This window comes from Callithrix jacchus, chromosome X, assembly GCF_049354715.1.
Source record: "Callithrix jacchus isolate 240 chromosome X, calJac240_pri, whole genome shotgun sequence".
Lineage (NCBI taxonomy): Eukaryota > Metazoa > Chordata > Mammalia > Primates > Cebidae > Callithrix > Callithrix jacchus.
The window spans coordinates 23024751-23032690 of NC_133524.1; the positions used below are offsets into that span (position 1 = coordinate 23024751).

Here is a 7940-nt window from a genome sequence, read left to right on the forward strand (position 1 = left end):
AAAAGATGAATCCAATCTTAGAAGATGGCCAGTTTCTTTTGTCTTCACAGAAAGGAGCCTATAGATCTGGAACCCAGCAGACGTGGTCATTTTAAAGAGCTTGGAAACTTTCAGGTGGGTTGAGATGTGACTGGGCTGTGGGCAGGACCATGGAATCAGCTACCCACATCATTCACTTTTGTGAGTGGAGAGACTTTCTTACATAAATCAAGGCTTTAAAATACAACATCTCCTACCTCAGGCAAAGCTTGGACATAGTAGAGGTGCTTCTTTGTGACTTTGAAAGGAACATTAAATTACGATAATTTTCTCCTAGGTATGACTCTTACTCTACTCTCATGAGAGCAGACCTGTGGAGAGCAGAGATGAATGCAAGATTTTGTAAACTGGGGGTCAGAACTGGGCTTGTCCTGCCAAAGCTTGCATGGAAGTTGTCATGTTTGTTAGCAAGCTGTTTCAGTTAAAGACTGGATCCTTTCCATCTGCCACTCCAGGTCTGCCTTCTGCTTTTTTTTTCCATCCTGCTCTGTCCTAGCAGGTTGATTTTTATTGTCTGCTCCTATGGGTTCCCTTGCTTTTTAACGCCTAGTTGATTTTGGCCAATGAAGCCCCAGGAAGAGCTAGGTAGGTAGGAGGAGAGGAGAATGAGATCAGGGTTTTTATTTCCTTATCTTCCTCCTCCCTGCCCAGACATTGTGGGTTGGCTGCCTCTTCTGAAGGCTCCAACTCCTGTTAGATTGCCTGTAGCCTTGCCTTTTCAGGCTTAAGATTGGTAACAGCTCCTTTATATGCTGTTCCCAGAGTACCAGATTATCCATTGTTGAGTTCCTTTTAATAGTCCTTTGTTAAGATCACACCATTTGAATGTGCCATCTCTTTACTGTCAGGCTCCTGCTATACAAGTAGGAATAATGCTCACCTCTCAGCGGGAGGAGGATTGATGGATTCCTCTCACCAGATCTGCTTCCAGCACTCTAACCTGCTTCACGTTCAGACAGAAAAAGTCAACCAATGTGATACTTTTTCAGGAATACTGGAAGGATGTTTTTCAAATAATATCCTCTATGCCCCACTTCCCTTGTAATGTCTTTATTAGGAGATTAAATCTTTCATTGTGTTTAGAGATAAGGTTTTAATTGCAAAGATCCTTAGGAGAGGCATCATATCACATTCAATAGTTTAAGAATAATTGAGCAGATTAACATTAGGTTCTAGGCATTGAGAATACAAAGGTTGTCCCTGATCTCAAGGAATTTATACTGTAGGCCAATACTTGATTCTAAATTCTTTCTTGGGGATTCAGTCGAGATTATGGCAGACGGGAGGCAGGACTAGATTGCAGCTCCAGAAAGAGCAGTGTGTGGAGGCTTGCATTGTGAATTTTAGCTCCAGATCCACTGCAAGAACAAACCAGCAATCCTGAGAGGACCCACAGACCCTCTGAAGGAAGCTGACTGCTCCTGCAGGACCCTCAAGACACCCCAAATACTGTGAGTGCCCCAACTGTGGAAGTGGGAAAGGGCGACCCTCCTCTTTTGGACACACACCCCCACTGGAGAAGCTGAAGGTATGTTTGCAGGAGAAGTTTCCAACTTGACCCATAGCTGTGCCTAGTTAGAGAGCTGGGTGAAATACAGGGGTAGAGAAAGCAGCAGAAAGGCCCTGGGAGCTCACTGGGTCCCCATGTAGCCCATTCCTGCCGGGCACCATAGGGATCCATCGGGAGGATGGCCAGAGGAGCAAGAGGTAAAATTCCGCAAGTAGAAGGAATTCTCTAGCTGAACTTTGTAACAATTTGAACTGGATGAGAAGCTTCCTGGCCAGAACTTTGGGGAGGGTGCCAACTGGGCGTGCAGATTTCACAGGGAGAGGAAGAACTAAAGCCCTTTGCTTTCACAGCTGGAAGGTGGATAGCCTCAGGCAAATTTTCAAGCTCATCTTGCCCTCCACTTGAAAACAGACTTGGGGCTGTTGGTGGGGGGTACAGTGGGAGTGAGATGGGCCCTTCAGTTTGCATGGGAGCTGCATGAGGCCTGCGACTGCCTGCTTCCCCCCACTTCCCTGACAACCTGCATGACTCAGCAAAGGCAGCCATAATCCTCCTAGGTACACAACTCCAGTGACCTGGGAATTTCACTCCCATCCCCAACAGCAGCCGCAGCAAGACCCTCCCAAGGAGAGTCTGAACTCAGACACCCTTAGCCCTGCTCCCACATGATGATCCCTCCCTATCCACCCTGGTAGTGAAAAGCAAAGGGCATATAATCTTGGGAGTTCTAGGGCTCCACTCACTGCGGGTTCCTCTCCCACACTACTATAGCTGATGCTTTCTGGAAAGTGCTACCTCCTGGCAGGAGGCCAATCAGCACAAAAATAGAGCATTAAACTAACAAAGCTAGGGACCTTCACAGAGTCCATTGTACCCTCTGTCACCTCCACCATAACAGGCACTGGTATCCAAGGCTGAGAGACCCAGAGATAGTTTACATCACAGGACTGGGTGTGGATAACCCTCAGTACTACCCTAGAGCCAGGTAGGCTCGCTGGGTGGCTAGACCCAGAAGAGTGACAACAACAATCACTGCAGTTTGGTTCATAGGAAGCCACATCTATAGGAAAAGAGGGAGAGTACTACATCAAGGGAACACCCTGTGGGACAAAAGTATCTGAACAACAGCCTTCAACCTAGACCTTCTCTCTGACAGAACCTACCCAAATGAGAAGGAACCAGAAAACAAACCCTGGTAATATGATAAAACAAGGCTCTTCAACACCCCCCAAAAATCACACTAGTTATTAGCAATGGATCCACACCAAGAATAAATCCCTGATTTACCTGAAAAAAGAATTCAGGAGGTTAGTTATTAAGCTAATCAAGGAGGGACCAGAGACAGGTGAAGTCCGAAGCAAGGAAATCCAAAAAGTGATACAAGAAGTGAAGGGAGAAATATTCATGGAAATAGATAGCTTAAGGAAAAAACAATAAAAAATTCAGCAAACTTTTGATACACCTTTAGAAATGTGAAATGTTCTAGAGAGTCTAGAACATTTCAGCAATAGAATTGAACAAGTAGAAGAAAGAAATTAAGAGCTTGAAGACAAGATCTTCAAATTAACACAATCCAACAAAGATAAAGAAGAAAAGAATAAGAAAATATGAACAAAGCCTCCAAGAAGTCTTGGATTATGTTAACCAAACCTAAGAATAATTAGTGTACCTGATAAAGAAGAAAATTCTAAAAGCTGGAAAACATATTTGGGGTAATAATCGATGAAAACTTCCCTGGGCTTGCGAGAGCCCTAGACATCCAAATACAAGAAGCACAAAGAAGACCCGGGAAATTCATTACAAAAAGATCTTAGCCTAGGCACATTGTCATCAGGTTATCCAAAGTTAAGACAAAGGAAAGAACCGAGACAGCAGCACCAGGTAACCTATAAAGGAAATCCTATCAGATTAACAGCTGATTTCTTAGCAGAAACCCTACAAGCAAGAAGGGATTGGGGACCTATGTTTGGCTTCCTAAAACAAAACAAGTATCAGCCAAAAACTCTGTATCTAGCAAAACTAAGCAACATATATGAAGGAAAGATACAGTCGTTCTCAGACAAACAAATACTGAGAGAATTCACCTTTACTAAACCACCACTATAAGAACTGCTAAAAGGAGTTCAGAATCTTGAAACAAATCATGGAAATACAACAAGACAGAACCTCTTTAAAGCATAAATCACACAGGACCTATGAAACTAAAATACAAAATCAAAAACAAAAAACAAACAAAAAACCAAAGTACACAGGCAACAGAGAACACAATGAAAGCAATGGTACATCACATTTCAATACTAACATTGAATGTGAATGGCCTAAATGCTCCACTTAAAAGATACAGAAATACAGAATGGATAACAACTCACCAATAACTCTCTGCTGCCTTCAGGAGACTCACCTAACATGTAAGGACACACATAAACTTAAAGTAAAGGGGTGGAAAAAGGCATTTCATGAAAAGAGAACAGGGGTAGCTATTCTTATCAGACAAAACAAATTTTAAAGTGGGCAAATTCAGGTTCTCCAGCACTGTAGTGGTAGTCACTGGCTCAAGTTAGAGGCCAACTGAGAAGTCTTCGTGCCTCAGATTTGTTGACCTACAGAATGCTTCGGTATCTATATTTTTGTAGAATGTATAAAGAATGTTTTTCATGTTGGTTGGAATCTGGCATACGTAATTTGGGTGTCTGGCCAAAAGGAATACATACTACAGCAGAAAAATATAAAGAATGTGAAACCCAGGGGCAAAAAGATCAAACTCAAGCCCAGCAGTTACACAGATCTCGAGATATTTTGAAACTGTGGCTAAATTACACATTCTCGTAATGCTGGATGAAGCTGTTCATTGTTTGTCACCACAAAATGACAGATTTTTCTAGATATGACATTTGGTTCGGGAAGGTACACAAAAACCACTCTACAGCAGTTAGACATTGTTCTGTATGCCTTAGACAGGGACCCAACAGCTTATGCATTAGGTGAACATCTTTCAGAGTTGTATCCGAAACAAATCTGAGTTATGCTGGGCCAATTCAGCCAGGCAGAAGCCTTATTAATGAAAGTTGGAGTGCAGCCAGGGACTTCAGATGGAGTTCTTATGGATCCTGGGTGTTCCTCCATGCAACCTGATACTCACGAAAGAGTTTTTTCCCTTTGGAAAGATGGCCCCTTGGACATGAGGATGGATGGTGGCAGGTAACCTGATGTGCCCCTGCAGTTAATGTTGTGAATGCTTTAAATCAACAGGCACTTGCATCTACCCTAAGAACATGTGGGAAGGAGAAGCATGCCAAGAAAATTGCTTCAGCAATTGTTCAGACATGCAGCATCTACCACATCACCAGAACCCAGCAGCTTGCCAGCATCGTCACAGGTGCATTTCCTCCCTCTGCTATTTATGCACAAAATGATGTGCTACAGCGATCGACGCATATTGCCACCAAGACTTTCCAGGCTCTTTGCATATTTTTGAACAATGAGCTCAATGAACTCTACACAGGACTAAAGATGGCTTAGAAGTTTCTGAGACCTGGTGGTTGTCTTGTTGCCCTCTCTTTCCATTCACTAGAGGATCGCATTGTCAAAAGGTTTTTGCCTGGAATAAGCATGACAGAAAGGTTTAACCTAAGTGTTAGACAGCAAATGATGAAAACATTGCAATTGGGTTCAGATCATGAAAACATGGAAGAAGTCTCCATGAGAAGAGCTCCTTTAATGTGGGAATTGATATACAAGAAGGTGCTTAGTCCACAAGATCAGGATGTACAAGATAACCCTAGAGGGTGCTCAGCCAAGCTTAGAGCAGCTATCAAATTATAAGTTACCATCATCTTATCCTTCAAATTTTTTTTCTCACAATTTCTCTAATCTTTACTCATGTTATATTCCTGAATGTCTTCGTGTAGGTTTAAGTGTGGGACAGTCTGAAAACTGACAGCATTTAGCATTTATTTTTCCTTAAAAAGAAACTATAGGAAATACTAGCATGACAGAGAAAGTTCCATTCAGGGAGCAGCAGCATCTCAAGACTAGAAAAATGTGTTAATTTTTGCATCGTGTTGGACTCTTGAAACGCAGTTCTTCCTCTGGCCAGGACATTTAAAAAAATACTATGTTGTGTTTATCTAAATACGTAAACTCAAACTGAAAGAGAAAAGAAAGATATTATAATCACACCTGCATGTCCTAAATTTTGAATTTAGATATTCCAATTCGCAACAGTCTTTCTCTGGCTCAAATAATGATGATTATGGAATGAATTTTAATGTCTCTACTTGTGAATAATTACTGTAGCTTTTGCAAATATAGGCTTTTTATAAATTTTAAAATATTAGTTTAAATATGTGTTATATTGATAAAATTTTATTTTTCAAATTATAGTCCATTATTTTAAAGGTATTTTTCAGTATGATATGGGCCATTTTCTTCATATATCACAAAGTAAAAATGTAAAATCTTTACAGAGATTTCACAAAACTTATATTTTGTGTCAATTGTATTTATTTTAATAATAACTCACAATGCCTTTAGTAAGTAATAAAGTCTCTTATTAGAATTTTGTAGTTTTTAGTTGAGCTAATCAAAATAATTCAGCCAAGTCTATTTGAAATAGAAAACTATCTATTTAACATAGTAAAATGAATGCCCCCTTAATGTTGTCACAAAGATATGGTAACTGTTATAAGGGTAAAAGTTTATTCAGGAAAAGAATACTTGGTAGAATATTCTTTAACAAATTGATGAAATTGATCCATAATTCACATATCAACTTTTTATATGTAATATCTACTTTTAACTTATTCAGTTATTCAGCAAGTACTGAACTATTTATCATTAGAAAAGCAAAACTAAGTACAATATACATAACCCACAGTGCATGTCCTATAGAGTTTAGTAGAGGAAAATTATGTTAGTTATAATCACAAAAATCAGTATAAAATGGACACAGTGGTAAATACTACAAACAGGTCGTACATGGTACAATAAGAGCATCTAGTAAGGATTTAATCTGTTGTCAGAAACCAGGTATGAGAACATGATACTTTAACTGTGACCTGAAGGATAAGTTGTAGATAATTAGTCAAAGGACACATGGGGTAGGAAAGGGGGCATATTGATTAATGGTACATATAAATGAATATTCTCTTAGTTATTCTTGAAATCATATTTATACTATTAATTTGCTCAGTAAACTTTTTTCAAGCACAGAAAAAAGATTCTCCATTATGGTTACAAATTTTAAGTTGGTGAATCCAAGTGAATGAAATATCAGCATAACTGTATGGGCAAAATAGATAAGAATTAAATACATGAATTTATCTCAGACGTATTTGATCTACCACTGTAATATTTAACGGTAGTACCCAGGGTCATTTACTACTTCTGCTTTACAGGCTTTATTTAAATCTGAACAATCCTACAGGGATATCAGAATTTAAAAAGAATCTGGAGAACAATATGTTTGAAATAGAAACAAGAGAGTGTACCTAGGTTAATTCCCTGAATTTTACTTGAACAATGTATACATTTCTATTTGCATGTAACACATATTTGTGAATGAGATATATTCCCAAAAAACTCTTAGTCCTGTATGTGATTGGAAAATAAAAGATATTTGTATATTCAACAATCATTCACCTACTTCATAAGTCCTTTTTTCATCCTGTATAGTATAGAAATTATTTTTTATGTTAAATAGGAACTGAATACACTGGGTTGACAGAATGCATGTACTACCTAGAGCCTTGGAATGTGACATTATTTGAAAATACTGTGGTGGTGGTTGTGTGGTTTTAAGTAGCTAAGATGAGGTCGTACTGGAGCAGGGCAGGCCCTTAATCCAACATGACTGGTGTTCCTTATAAGAGAAGATAGGTGGCTGTGGTGGTTTATGCCTGTAATCCCAGCACTTTGGGAGGCCAAGCGAGGCAAATTGCTTGAAGCCCAGGAGTTCAAGATCAGTCTGGACAACATGGTGAAAACCCATCTCTACTAAAAATACAGAAACTACCCAGGCATGGTGGTACGTGCCTGTAATCTCAGCTACCCAGGAGGCTGGGGCAGAAGAATCACTAAAACCTAGGAGGTAGAGGTTGCAGTGAGCTGAGATTGCACCACTGAACTCTAGTCTGAGCAACAGAATGAGACTCTGCCAAAGAAGAAGAAGAGGAGGAGGAGGAGGAGGAGGAGGAGGAGGAGGAGGAGAAGAAGAAGGAGGAGGAGGAGAAGAAAGAAGAAGAAAGAAGAAGAAAAAGAAGGAGGAGGAGGAGGAGGAGGAGGAGGAGGAGGAGACGACATGGGGGAATGCCACATGAAGCTGGAGGCAGATATTGGAGTGATACATCACGGCAACCATCAGAAGACATGAAAAAAGCAGGGAATAGATTCT

The 7940-nt window shown here is 40.1% G+C and overlaps 1 pseudogene; it reads left to right on the forward strand.

The window, feature by feature from the left end:
• Positions 1-3516: 3516 nt before the first annotated feature.
• On the forward strand, positions 3517-7641 carry LOC100406697 (12S rRNA N(4)-cytidine methyltransferase METTL15 pseudogene; annotated as a pseudogene).
• Positions 7642-7940: the final 299 nt, after the last annotated feature.